This window comes from Cyprinodon tularosa, unplaced genomic scaffold (genome assembly GCF_016077235.1).
Source record: "Cyprinodon tularosa strain WSP-4 unplaced genomic scaffold, ASM1607723v1 ctg69, whole genome shotgun sequence".
NCBI lineage: Eukaryota > Metazoa > Chordata > Actinopteri > Cyprinodontiformes > Cyprinodontidae > Cyprinodon > Cyprinodon tularosa.
Window position 1 is genome coordinate 2,892,861 of NW_024039440.1, and position 15,157 is coordinate 2,908,017.

General features: G+C 36.9%; 1 protein-coding gene across 3 annotated transcripts in view; it reads left to right on the plus strand.

The window, feature by feature from the left end:
* Window positions 1–337: 337 nt before the first annotated feature.
* Window positions 338–15,157, plus strand: part of b3gat1a (beta-1,3-glucuronyltransferase 1 (glucuronosyltransferase P) a) — a 138,481-nt gene continuing 123,661 nt past the window's right edge. Inside the window, exon 1 of one of the 3 annotated variants that reach the window (XM_038267963.1) lies at window positions 338–865. The gene's annotated coding sequence lies outside the window, so the exon portion shown is untranslated. The remainder of the gene's footprint in view (window positions 866–15,157) is intronic. The other 2 variants (XM_038267961.1, XM_038267962.1) reach the window with 2 other exon arrangements.

Consider the following 15,157-nt stretch of genomic DNA (forward strand, 5'->3'; position numbering starts at 1 on the left):
AAATGAAGCATCTTGTAACTCAGGTCACTTTTGCATCAACAACCTGATAAACTGGAACAAAACTAAAACAGTATGCTGCCACTTGACAAAGGAAACTAAAACAAGAATAAAAAAATCAATGAATTAAACTTTTTCTCTCCATCTTCCATTGTGTGTTTCTTTCTTTTCCACTCATTCTCATTCAGAAACTTTAATTTTTTTATGCATTCTCCACCTCCGCTTTCTTATTGTCAGTGCTGCAGCCCACCCTTCTCCCAGCTTCAGTGGTACATGCCAATAGAAAGCCCATCTCTGGAAGGGGAGGAGGGGAGGGTGGTCTCAGTCTCAGCTAAGCGGCTACTTTAGTCCCCCAGCAGAAGCACATTCACAGATGTCTCTGCACGCGTCTCAACCGTCATGACAAGGCAGTCCGCTTCTGTGTGAGCAGAGAGGCACAGAGAGATTCAGAGAGAATAAGAGAGGAGACGGGTGGGAGGGAGAGCAGGAGAAAGAAGAGGAGAGGGCAAAACACATATATCGCTTCCACTCTGAGGTTTCTGCTCATGAGTCTGATCGGGTGTGTTTAAGCAAAAGAAGAGGAAAAAGAGGGAGGACAATTCATCCTGAGAGCTTGAATCATCTCTTTGCTTGAAATTTGGCTCTTTTTTAACTCCATCCCCCAATGAATAAAGGTGGCTTCTACTAACACGACACAGTGATATAGAGGGATGCTTTGAACGCTGCCTCTCTTTCAACAAGGGGCAAGAAAGAGAAAGAGGGGGAAGACGGCATACAGCAAGGAAAAAAATAAACTGGATTTCTAGGATGACTCTGAGTCGACTTGGAAGGTTGGAATACAAGCCTCACGCCAAAGTCTCTGAATGAGGTAACGATGGTATCTTTTCTTTTTATGCTCTGCCCCCTGACTGGCTTAGACAATCAGATGGAAATCTGCGAGGCACTTGAAAGCATGAACAAGGGCTTGACAGAATGAACCAATTTCCATGCTCATCAGGTCTGGAGCAGCAGTCGGGAGATTCCCATCCTCCTCCACGGGTTGTTGTTGTTCGTCTCGCCCAGTGGAAGTGAGAGGTGGAATTCACACTGGCTGCAATGTTGCATGTTGCAGAGAAGCACTGAGATGAGTTGAGCATCAGGCTGAGAGAAAAAAAAATGGTGATAATCCTTGTGATGAGCATCTGGGGATGCTGAGATAGCATTAGGGCAGAGCACCCAGTTCAGCTGAGTTCAGCAGATAAATGGAGAAGGATTTGCCTTTATTTTAAATAGGATGAGTTGAAAATCTAAGGATATGTGTTAAAATCAGGAAAGTGGTGTTATGGAAGAGAGAAATTAGTAGTAAACAGGAGAATGGACTTACTGAAACTCAACAATCCAGCCTGCTGGGCAGTTATATCTCAATATTCTGAAAACAATTAAAAACCAGGTACTAGAGTCAGGAGCGAAAGATTGAGCTTTAATTAGGCTTAAAAATAAAACTGAGGGAAAGATGAAGATGTTATATATATCAGCACAGGTGCATAAATATCTATGCGTCCCAGAAATTGCCTTTTTACAACAGCTTTTTAACTTAAAAAACATATGACAATATAATGAGTTCTTCTCCAATTTCATCCTCGTATGTAAAAAAAAATCTCTCTACTGATTCTTCACAGTAATCACTTCTCAACAAAGATAAAGCTTTTGTATTTAGGAAAATTGCATCCAAGTGTTGTGTTAATAAATGCTTTTGATCAATTGACAATCAGTAAATAGGACCACCTCTGCAAAAGCGACGTTGGCAGTTTGCTGATGTTAACTAAGCACCGGGGTGGACAGCCGTCAGCAATCATCTTAAAGAAGCAATATGTGCCGTCCATTAATGTGGGAAGGGTTATAAGAACATTCATTATCAGTGAGGAAGATTATTCAGCAGTGGAAAACATTTAAGACCGCTAAAGAATTCCCAGGAGTGGATGTTCCAAAAAACTCATTCCCAGCCCTTCACTTGACTGCGTAAAAAAAAAGGCTTCATCTTAGACACTGCAAGCTTTAAACTATAAATAAAATAAGAAATGGAGTGAACTAGCATGGCCTATTTTAAAAGGTTTCTGCTGGAAAGCCTCTTCTCTTTGAAAAGGACATGGCAGTTTGAGTTTACAATAATAGATCTAAATATACCACAAATCCTTTAAAGCAATTTTCCTTTGGACAGATGGGAGTAGATATGTTTTTGGGTTTATCCTCAGCGCCTTGTTTTGCAAAGACTTAAAAAAAGGATATGAATGCAAAGAACCATCAGGGTAATTATTGAGCATGGTAGTGAGGGGGCAGGTGAGTTGGTGTTTGGCACTGTAGGACCAGGGCATCATCCATACATTAATTCAGTTTTGAGTACCACCATCAACTAAACCAATATAACTTTAACTATGAGTCAGTCTTTTTCACATATGGATCATGCAAAAGATGCAATGTTATAAACAGTAAAATCCTCCTTCATGATGTGAGAGAGTTATAAAGTTTTGCAGAAAATTACAACTATAAATAATCACTGCTAAAGCTGAGTTTGTACGATCTGGTGAACCATAGTAATTTTGTTTTTCTTTGGGCTCCTCTGCAAAAGAGTAAATGTTTATTCTGTTTTATACAGAAAAAAAATTTAGAACCTTGAAAATTTTTGAATTATTATGTTCTGATATATAAAAACCAAGAAGAACTAAAAATGCTCAGTGAGAAAAGCTTTAAGAAATCAATCCTGGAATGGGACGCTGAAGGTCATTTCTTCTGTCTGCTCTAGTTCTTTTTCTGCCCAAAAGAATCAAGCGAGTTCTGGCTTTTCCAGGCACATTGCACCAACGCCCAGGATTACATCTGTCTCTATGACTAAATTTGTTTTTGACAGGATCTTATTTTGACTTTTTTACATAATAAATACAGCAAAATATTGTGTATGCTATTTAATGAACCTCAATAACAGATGAGGTTATGTCTGATATAGTGCTGAAAAATGAATGACATTTATTGGTCCTTGCTGCATCCCTTTTAATATCCACAAAAAAAAGTAGTAAAAAACACAATGGTTTCTTTTCAGCCACAGATGATTGACCAACACAACAAAACAACACCTGGGCTTAGTCTTTTTAGCCTGAAGAGCAATGCTTGCAGTGCTGCAATACACTGTGCATGTTTCTGGCTGTTTCTCAGGTAATAGCATGGCTCTTTATTGCACTCTTTGGCCCCGAGTGGATATTTGGTGTCTGCTTAGTCTAGCTATGATAACTAGAGGGACCCAGAACCAATTTATAGACTCAAGGAAATTTTGTTTTTGCATTCTAAGTTCATGGTGGCACCTTTTTTTTTTTGTTATTGTCTAACGGGCCAGAATTTCAAATAAGAGTGAGCTTCATCTGTGCCTCTGTAAAACAAACCTTACAAAGCCACTATAAATCCACTATTCTTCACCAGATTTGTTTTAATGGACAAATAAATGATTCATAATGAACAGCATAACTTAAGTTTGTTCATTCAATACTTGGGTTAACATTCTGTCAATTAAGTTCAAATCAATTCACTTCCATTTAATTGCACTGTACCAATTAACAGGAGAAGTAACCTTCAATGCTCTTTACACAACCAGGTCCAATCCATACTTAATTATTAAGAAATATAAATGTAATTTAGCCGAGTTCATACAATACAATTAAATTTTGCAGATATTCAAATTAAATGATTTTAAGTCCAATTTGATTACACGTATGATCTAATGCATAAATGAGCCGGTAATCATTCTTAATATTTCAAAGGCTTTATAAAACCAAAGCTTTAGAACCTCTAGAGAATAATATGCGACACATTTTACAATTAAAGCAACCTACTTCTGTTCATTTTGATTAAAACAGCAGGTAATATTTTTAAAGCATATGTAAGTTTTGTTTTTTAATACTAAGGAGAAAATGTGGATTACAGTTACTGTGTCTATTTTCTATAGGTGAACTCATTGTGAAATCAGGTACTGAATGTCCTTTGTCTCGTTCATTGTAGTCATTATTTCACACATCATTTGATGATGTAATGATATGCATGAGACCAGACAGGAAGTAGGGGTGAAACTAAACAAATGTTTTTGATAGCGTTGAACACGGCTGTGGTTGTTTCAGGAGCATGTGGGTGAAGGTAAAGCATGTCTTCCTACACAGAGAACTCATAGATGCAGGTCCCTGAAAATACACTTCAACTGGTCATATTCCTCTCTGTTTGATGTCTGTTCCTGTGTGGTGCAGGTTTCTCTTTGAAAGTACCTCAGCTTCTCTGCAGATTCTACTATCAGGGCAAGTGTACAATATAAGACAAGTGGAAAAGCAGGGCCTTTTATAGAGCACAATAGGGACATGAGACATTCTCCTCTCAAAGAATAGGAAAGCTAAGCCCGGGTTTTGAAAATGTATAGAGACAATTTAGAAAAAGAATAACAATTGGTCATCTGTTTCTTCTGTGGGAGGAAGCCATAGTTGGACAAAACCTTTAGAGAACTCACACATGCACAGGAAAAAAAACTCACAAAGACCCCAGGGCTGGATTTAAAACTAGGAACTTTATGATGCAAGGCAAATTTGATGCAAACTGTCTTTGACTTAACTCCAAAATATATTAATCATGCTCATAATTTTAACCTCTGGCAGGTCAAGTGGATACGATTCGATCACTTCTTTAAGCCTTTAAGTATTATTAGAAATCAAGTGAATATTTGTGTTTAAAATTGAAGTATAAGATGCAGAAGAAAAGGGGCAGGTACAAAGATGTTGTAGCTGGAATCTAAGAAATTGTTTTGGTAGAAAGGTGTCCAATATATAGAGCGCCATTTCACAACATATGTCATCTTATGACACTTCACATAGATGATTCATTGATTTTTTTATTTTTTTTTGGTTAGTTTTTTATTGAACCATCATTTACTTCTCCCGGATAACATGCAGCAACAGCAGAATTTGCTTGCATAGTTTCAGTGATTTTGCAGCAATCCCTCACACCAAGCATGCATGCAGCAACAGTGAAGAGGAAAAACTTTTTTTGCCAACAGAAAGCTCTCTTCTCGCTAGTCTGCATTTTTTGATTTACACCAGGAAAGCAAATAATTGCTATACAGTACCATTAAAAACAGAAGCTGGTATTAATTTGTCAAACCAAAAAAGCTAAGAAATACCTTAATTTAAAGTGTGCAATTCAAGATGATTGATGGATACAGAGTGCTTCATCAAAATGTCTTCAGCTAGTCATTTACACCCTTATTTAACAGTCTCACAATATAGATTTTTGTGTTTTATCCTGCCGAGAGCAAATACAGGAGACAAACTGGCTCACAACAGTATCTAAACACCTTATGCTTTAAACGTCTCGATTCTTCTTTATAAAAAATATCTTTTTCTTATTGCTGTTTTTGCAAGAATGGAGATAAATCATTAAATAAAGCAAAAGCAAGCTTCTGACACAGTTGTTCTGACTATAGGTGAAGGCTGTTCGCTTTTCATTGCTGAATATATTAAGACATTCTGGTTTATTGTGCTACAGGCTTTGTTAGGATGTGTTTAATTAATATCAGTTTAATGGCTTGTTTTGGTCATGATTTTGCTAGAGGACTAGTATAAAACACACTGGGGACATATTCCTTGCATTGCCTGGCCTAAACACAAGAGTAAAGCAAAATGTCTACTAAGAACAAACATTTTCAGCCTTGCAGCAGTGCGACAGCACCTCGTCGGATTACAAACCATCAGGCTCTTGAAAATCTGTTTGGTGGCCCATTAAAACAGCCACTATTGTGGCTCATTAATGTCCTGCAGAGGAATTAGAATAAACTGTGCTCCATATACTGTGGCTGGCAGCGACTCTCAGCCGTCTCTGCAGCAGTTTCCTTTCCCTCCAGGGACAGCAGTTGTTTGCCTGAGGTACATCACAGCAGCTTGGAGTGACCAGCAGTACCAGTTAATTAGATGCTCAACTCCCTACAAACTGCTGGATCTTTTGTTTCAGCAGTTTTTGGAAAGTCATCCAATATGATGGCTCTGTAGGCCACCAATGCTTGTTTAAAAGAGAAATTGGGGTTAAAAGATGAGACTTACAGGATGTTAAAGGTATGCTATGTGATAGTAGAGTAGAGATAGTAGAGAAACCATTAAAGGTGCACAAAGGCTTGCTTTCACGTCAGAGCTAAATAAAAGATTCATTGAAATGCCTTTGTTTTTTTCCTAAATCAGTTCATTACTTGAAATTCATGTTGTTTTTTCTGTCCAATGCTTTTAAGAAAAGTGTGTTCATAATTGTTTGGTTATGCTGTCAGCAAATTCAACTGCTTAAATTGAGTTACTTTGGTCAGTAACTCAATCCACAAAATGAGACCCATTATATAGATAAATGACACAGAGAGGGCTTCTTTCTGCCTTTTTTGTTGTAATTAGGATCATTTTCCTGCTAAGGTTAATTTAAAACTGACATGATTAGAAATTTACATAAAAACCCTAACCCATAAATCTTTTTTTATCTAGTTTTAATATAAAGCAGTTTTAATACCTGCTTAAATTATTTCCAAAGGACAGTTTTAATCTGAGAAATGAGCCACACTAAAACATATTTTCCATTTTTTTTTAGATTAATGTAAAATTGTAAATACCTGACGGTGGATACAGAGATTAAATGATTACAAAATAAACCGCCGGTATACCCTCCAGTAAAAGAAAAATCACATCAAAGTGTGAACTGATGAGAAGCATCTCTCAAAAGAAAACCAAACAATCATATATTTAAAAATATATTACATTGCATGAACAGCATACTGAAAATATTTACGACCTTCTTAATAGTCAATACAAAAATATTTTTTGCATTACAACAATTAGATTCTTCTTTTAATTGCTCACCAACCTTTCCTGTTTCCACCAATGTTTTTGACTCTTTGATAATAAGCTGCCAGGCTTTAAGATGGTAGAGGATTACGCTATATGTTTAGGTCAAGCCACAAAGTATTTATTTATTTATTTATTTTTTCATATCTTAAAGTCAAGATAAGCTACTTGAAAAAACACTAATGTTGCTGAAATCATATAATTACTTTAAACTTAAATCTCCAAGAGGTACATTATGGACAATTTTTGGCTGTAATAAAAAAAAAAAATACTGTACAACTTATAGTAAATTATTGGCAGCATAGTTGCCAGTCGGTGACTGTAATATTTACAGTTAGGTTACTATGATAGAATTACAGTAGTTAGTTTTAATGTAAATTTATGACATATTTACTGTAATTTTATAAGAGAGTTTTACTGTAATATAAATATTTTACAGTAATCAACTACAACCTTGTTTCCATTACAGGTTACTCTAACTATATTACAACTTTGCTGTAATTATATTGGTTTTATTACATGAGATACAACACTTATGTTAGTTTTATCAGATTACATTTTTAATGTGATAAATTTACAGCACTCCTCTAAAAGAAATACAATAAAATTTGTTATTGATTACTGTTAAAATAAAATATCTATTTGCAACATTGTGTACCAAACCTTCAATTTTAGTAATGTTTTAATTTCAAACCCATCAAAAGTTGTATGAATACTTAAAAAGGTTGTTTAGAGAAGAAACCATACAAGAAGAACTTTAAAGATTGAAAACAGTGATTAAAAAAACACAAGTTTCAGAAAGATTTCAAGGAAAAAATACATACCTAAAACTCTGAAATGTCCAGAAACAAAACAAAAGAGCCATGAAACTGAAACCAAAGTGACAACTAAACCAAAGATGATGACAGATTCTGGAAATGACCATGCCTTCTCCCAGTCAAACAGTTAAGGGAAGGCGAGAATGTAGAAAATACTGTCAAGCCGCTCCTAATGCTAAGAATGTAGACCTTGGGTTTGGTCGTTATCTTTATAGATGGTGACATGCTCCACAGCTATAGGTAAGCTGAGTCAGTAGGTGTCCACCTCAATTATATTTAAGTGTTGTCAAAAAAAAAGCCTATGTGCTGATCTCAGGAACACAGGGCCTATTGTTCCTGACAGAAAATAACATTTGTGATTCTTACTCATTTTTTTATTTTTATTGTATTGTTGAAATGACTCATTCTGTTTATAACTATTGCATCTGCTAAATAACTGTAAAATATTGTGCTTCACTGATACCACAGAGGCTTGCAGAGCTTATATTAAACTGTTAAAACTGAGTGATATCTAAAATCGTCCCTTTTCTTAATGAACTGTTTTGGTACAGTCACATTATGTGCATTTGTGGTAACCCATAGTCCCTGGAGGAAGTGCAGCTGTGTTATAAAAGGGAAGGGTACTAGAGACAAGCTGGCAGTGTGGAATGCTTGTTTTGTTTGGCCACATTTTTCAGGCCTTGGTGAAGATAAGAAATAAAGCATGAAGTTACTACTGGAGGCAGTCGGCATGGGTAATCACATGTATATGACACAGATCAACAGAGTCTACAGGCGCAAAGGAAACAAAAACACATGTAAAACTCCTATCTAAGCACCCAAGCTTTTTCCCTCCAAAACAAGCCTGGTATAAACAAAGAGAAGAGTTGCAAACTTCTTCCTCCTCTTTCCTTTGTCTTAATTATCTTTATATATTTTTCCTCAGTGTCCTAATTATGTTATACAGAGAAGTGAAAGAGAGGAGACCCAGTCTGTCCTTCAAAGTGAGCTTAACCTACAATCGGGGCAACAGAGATGAAACAGCTTGTGTCTTTGTTAGGGTGTTAAACCACAGTGGGTGGAGCTGCTTCATATATTTGACAGTGCGGCCATAGATTTAATATAATGCTCAACAAAGGGTGTCAGAAGGAGATGATAATTTGACCAGGTGACAGAAGTCCTTCCTTACCATTCTACTCATCCACCTGATGTTAATGAGACCTGATAATGATGCTGAGGTGTTTATTATGAATGGGAAATGCTAGTTAAAAACCAGAGACAAACAGGGCAATATATATTATCTGTAGTTTTAAAAAAGAAAAACAAATAGATTTTTAAGGCTAATGTCTGACCTTCAGTTTTTACAATGCTTTGAACTTGCTGCTGATACCAGTTTCAGTTATGATATATTAACACTCATCTTTTTGGTCTGCTTTGAAAAGACCAGAGTTAATTTCTTCCCTTGATTCTGCCCTTTTGTGTAGGTAGGAATAAAAACCAAAGAACTCCAGGCCAAACAACCTAAAAAAAAAGTAAATCTCGGTCTGCTTTTAAACAAACTTAACTGTAGTTCGCTTTAGGTATGAATGAAAACTGGCCTCAGTCAGACTCAAATGCAGAAATCATATATCTCTTTGGAGTTAGCAGACCACTCTGATAATAAATGTAGTATTTAGGTCATCCAATACCTGTTATGCCATCTTTTGCTGATCATTGCTGATGTCATCAAAGAAGTACAATTTCAATACAAACCAAAGAAAAAGGTGAGCTTTTGGTCTGAAACTCACAAAGGTATTTTCTGGTGTCTACAGAACTTATATAATACTGCAGGAACACATTAAAACAGCATTCATAATAAAATATTTCATGGCTTTCCTGCCATGATCGGTCATCTTTATTTGCAACAGATGTGACGTCACATGATTTGTTTGAGATCAGTCGGTTTGCAACAGGTACAGTACTACCAAAAAGTATTGACAACGAGTAGGTTATCATCACATCGGAAGTGAATTCTTTAAAAGCTGGCATTTACCATGACAAATTGCCAGTGTTCACTGCGGCTTTGAAAGCTACTAAACCTTATATCAACAAGATTGGTATACCTGTTTGCTTGATCTACTATACTTTATATGGTAACAAGAAACATTGTCTAATTAAACCGAATGGAAAAAGTTAGATTTATGCTAATTAAGGCAGTACAGTTCACTTACTTGTTAAGGTGAATCATGGCAACTTCTAGCCTGACGTAGTCCTACTCAATTCTAGTCAGAATATGAGTCTGATACTGCTCCATAGAGCTGTGATTATGGGGCGTGTTTCGAACGAACCAGGAAAAAAAATGCCTCTGCACTCAATTGGATAGACCTACAACCACTAAGAGCAACGGAGTGCGTGACGTATGTTAAGCGACCAAGGGAGCCAGCTGATAAATTAAACTTTTGCCGAATCCCGTAGGAAGGACGCCAAAAACATCTTTCTTTTCAACAAATGCCTTGATCGCGTTTCTCTGTTCCTCTTTTAAAATTTACTTGCTGTCGATATCTTCTAGAACAGACCTAATAGCAGAATGTACACATCTCAACTCTCCTTCGGCAGCCATTGTTGTTGTCACCCAAGCGCGCTTTGGTGACGTGGTTGATTATGTTACTGTTGATCATCTGTCCATCATCGTATAAAGCCCGCCCTGACAATTTGATTGGCCCGACCAGATATTGGGCGAGCATACTCGCGCTACTATTGAGCAATGCCAGACTGAACTTCCCGACCTCAAACGTTGTGGGCGGGACTAAGTTCGGAATGACATTCAGGCTAGGCAACTTCAGCTTCTTCTTTAAAATCTCCTTCATTAGCTCCTCCCACCTGGAACAGGCGTGCTCAATATTTTTTAATGACTTTGGTTTTATTTCTTTCATGTTCTAGTTTCCCATTCTTGTGGATGGCGAAACTACTCCTTATTGCTGCTGCTGCATAGGCATGGTCCTGCATTGAGCTGAGGTAGTGCAGACTTTCAGTTGTTGGGTTAGTGTCTCCAAATGATCTTCAGCTCCGTCTTTCAGTTACAATCAACTGCCAGCAAGAAGAAACATTTTGTAATCCCGCTTTAGTACAATTTTAATACGTTAATACCGTGTGCATTTTCTAGACAAAATCTGCAACATTTTCAATCAGCAAGTTACAAAATAGAGAGTAGTTAAAATCTCAAAACGAAAAAACAGACCAACTTACTCTTTAAAAGTCTAACCTTTCCCTTATCTGTAAAATCCTCCCTTTCTCTTTCAGCCGTGCTACATTGAAGAAAAAAGCAAAGAGCCTCTTTTATATCTGTGCTTCCTCTGATTTCATGTTTTAACAGCTCAGCTAGAATTGGGGTTTCAGAATGTGTCCTCACTAGTCAGGGCTGTAAACTGTCCGATTCAGATCAACAGGCAAGTTCTTGCTGCCTTTCTGGTTACAGCAGCAGCTACCAATGAAAATGGTAGCAAATCTTCCAAAGAATAAAATTCTTTTATCAGTTGGGAAACTATCCACCTTTATCCTCATGTAGCTGCTGCAATTACTCAGAGATACAGCAACACTGTAATGGTCAAGGTAAAAAAGTCCTAGATCTGAGGCACAAACAAGCTCTCTAAATTACCCTTTTGAGAAAATCCTGGAGGCTTTTGTCCTAAATCCGTAGCTTTAATGAGAACAATAGCTGTTGCACCTCTGCAGTGGAAAGGATCGGTTTATAAAAAGGTTGGGAGATTATTCCGTTTTTTGTTTTTTAGCCAGAGTGTCATTAACTAAAGCTGTTCTATGAACACGTGCACAAATTTATGGGCCTCAGCCAGGCATAGCAGGGATTCCACTCATTTCTCCTACTATGATAGTTACAGTGAGTTAAATTTGATAAAGAAAGAAATAACTAAATTCAGCTCAATTAAAACAAATTGCCCTTCATGTCAGTAAAACTTTTCAAGCCATCAGTCTGTGTGTGTTTTACATGAGAAAACATGCCAACTGGTGTCAAACAAAACTCAAACAAAATGGCAAAACTGTTTAGCTTTTTTTTTTTAAACATCAAAGCAAAGCTTTTAGTCGTGGGGCTGCTAAAATCTGACAAACAGATCCTGACCATTAAAAAGCCTTCTTCATTACTTTTTTCTATTTAAAATTAAGGTACCGTACATGGATCCATGCAGATGTTGAATAATCATCTAATAAATTAACAATTTTATTTAAGAAAATTCTAATTTGCTTCAAAATCATGCATTTACACAGCTCCTCATGCTCCATCCCTCAAAGGCCACAATTTTTTACTGCTTAACTGTTTTTGCCATTTCCAAAATACCTATATGTGACTGCTTAGTTTAGCTAGTGATCATCTTGCAGGTAGTAGACTGTCAAAATATTACTTCCCTGGTTGGCAAAATAAATGTTTCTTCTTGGGAGACAAATGTTTATGGTTAATTTTAATGCAGCAAGAGAAATATGCTATTTTTAATTTTTAGCAGCATCAAACCAATAATTTCATGGACTGTCCAGCAAAGAAAAATTAAGAAATCTGAAAAACTAAAAATCATGAAAGATGCACAGATAACTTACAGTTTTTTTTTTCTGGAATTCTTAGTTTAAATAAGGCATAAGTTACTCTTGAAAAAACAAAAACTTTGATATTATCAGGATGTCAGCATTTCATATATATATCTCACCATCAATTTTTTGTTGATCATAATAATAAAGTGACATATTGAGATGGTCACCCACAATTGTTCTGCAACTTGCCTTTGGTCACTCTTTTAATCTTCCTCACAGGTAAAGTAAGGTTAATGTGCCTCTGTAAATGAGGAAGTATTACATTTCCAATCAAGATGTTTCATCAGTGCTGCCTCTGATTCTTCCCTTTTGTTTTCGCGATGTATGAAGGCAGACATGTCACACTATCTATGGGGAACAACTTCCTCATCATTAAGCCGAGCCTTGATGTGTCTTGCAGATCCATTGTTAGTGCTAACGCAGCTGCCAGGCTAGTGCATTCATCAACAAAAGCAATCTAATTTTCTGCAGATCTTAATCTCCAGTGTTAATAACAAATAGGATGTTTGTTGGACATGAATGACGTCTCTGGGCTGAACAGGAACACTCCCATGAGTTGTCATTTAAAGCTGAGGTCATAGAATTGGGTGTATCACTATTGCTCTTGACCAGTCAGCTGTTTATTCCCACAAACACATTCAAATGTTAAAATGCAGCCAGGAAATTGTTATAAAGGCTGGGCAGTGTGGCTTGTAATTTCATTAAAATGGGTGTAAAGACTCTGGGAAAGACTTCAGGCAAAAACGCCCATGGGTATGTCCAACTACGAAGCCATTTACAGTCTGCTTTCCTTTTGCTTCTGCTCATAGTTTAAAGATCTAATAAAGTCAGCGATTACTCACAGTTTTGTGCATGATATTCTTCCTTTTGCATTTGATACCAGCAATAATATTGAAGTTTTATGTTTTTTCCCCTTCGTTTTAGGTGGGTCTGATTTTGAATAATGACTACCACACAGTTTCAAAGAATGGCTTCTCTAACCCATTGATGATTAATGCTCTAATTTCCTTTTTACTGTACATATAAAATAGGATTTTATGCACATAAACATGCACTGGTGACTATTTTGACTGAGCATGATGGGTAAACACTAATTTGGAGAGCGAAAGAAGAAAAAACAGCATTAAATATTTATCAATGATGCGTGGGATATTTACATATCCAGACCAACAAAAACAGAACAGCAATGCCCAAGTTGGCTCAAATAATGAGGGAAATGTGTCAGAGTAAAGGGGGGGAGGGGGATCTATTTGCATTGAATTTCACAGTTAAATTGGGTCATTGTGTGACTCCGATCCAGCTCCTGTCATCACTAGTATTATAAAAAGAGGGTGCTCAGAAATGTAAACACGCTCTGGCTGCAGGAGTTTCCACAACTAAATGTGCAAAGATGTAGTTCTGACTCAGGGACGGCAAAGCTGAGGAGGAAAAGATAACAAGTCTCACTAAAGCTTATCTTTGTTGTTCTTCTCATTTGGTTTCATATTAAGAAGATCCCAATTACATCTCTGTCCCAGCATTACATGTCAGAATCACAAAGTGTCCCTTTTTCTCATAAGAAATCTTGAGAAACTAATAGTAATGCACAAAAGATAATCCAGATTGGCAAGTTTTCTCAGGATACATGCCAATATATTTTATTGGCAGAAAAGTTATAGGCAAATAGAGGCATGCAGACACACAGCAATTAGGATGCAACCGTGTGTTAATAGAGGAACTCTCTAGCTTTGGACTTAAAGCTACATTGTGTAATAATTACAGGGATATACAGTCAGAAATGTAATATATTATACATAACTATGTTATTTATCATCATCTACCACCGCAGCCTCTTAACCTTAATATTTGCGTTGCCTTAGAATTCGTTATTTATAATTACATAGGAGCGGGTCTCGCAGCCATGGAGGCAGACATCTTTGCGCTACGGCAGCGCAGAGCCAACAAACTAGCGATTGCGAGATCGCCCATTACACTCGAAAGTAACTACGGCAAGTTGAGAGAGATGAATTGAGACGGTACTGAACAATAGATACTAAATACTACCATAGATACTAATAAATACTATCTGTAAAATTATCTATGTAAACAAACCTCATCACTTGAGAGGGTAGGTGATGCGGACGTCATGGAAGAGGGTTAGGGTTAGGGTTAATTTTGTCCCGCAACGGTCGCCGTACTGTTGGGGGGGAGAAGCGGTGGGGGGGAGATGTTCATGTTGCTGCGGTCTGCACTCTGGACGTTAGATGTCGCTGAAAATTACACACTGTAGCTTTAAGATGGCAGCCTAAGAGATTTGTCCCTTTCAAAGATCTATTTACAAGAGCAGTTCACTGTTAAAATCATTCATTCTTGGGTCAAGCAGGGGTAACTTTATTTTAATCATTTAAATTACTGGTTAAGAATAACTGAAATGTACACATCCCATCAAAATACTGCTGGGACTTGTTGTATAGCCGGCCTGTTACTTGCAATTTAATTTGCTTTCAAAGCAAACATTCTTCAACTGCCATACCACTCACCTAAAAACATAAACAAATAAATAAAATGTTTGCAAAAAAATTCACAGCTTGACATTGTGTCATACCTGGAAAAAAAATGCATCCAAACATGCAGCTGAATGAGCTTTGGCTCATTTCATAGGTTTGTTTTTTGTTTTCCCTTTTTTCTGAATTGAGAAAAGTTTCTGGATGGGAAGCGAAACCTCTTCAAACTTGGAAATCAAAGTCCAGTGATTTGTTTTTTTTAACTTTTTTAGAATTTCATTCTTTCCTTTTGCCCCTGTTTCCCGTTCCCTCTTCCCCAAAAGCCAGCACCTGATAGTCTTCAGCGCTCACACACAATTTCACCCTCTCATGTTAGCTCTCTTTGTCAGAAACTAATTCGCTGATCAGTTGATCAGCATGCTGCTTT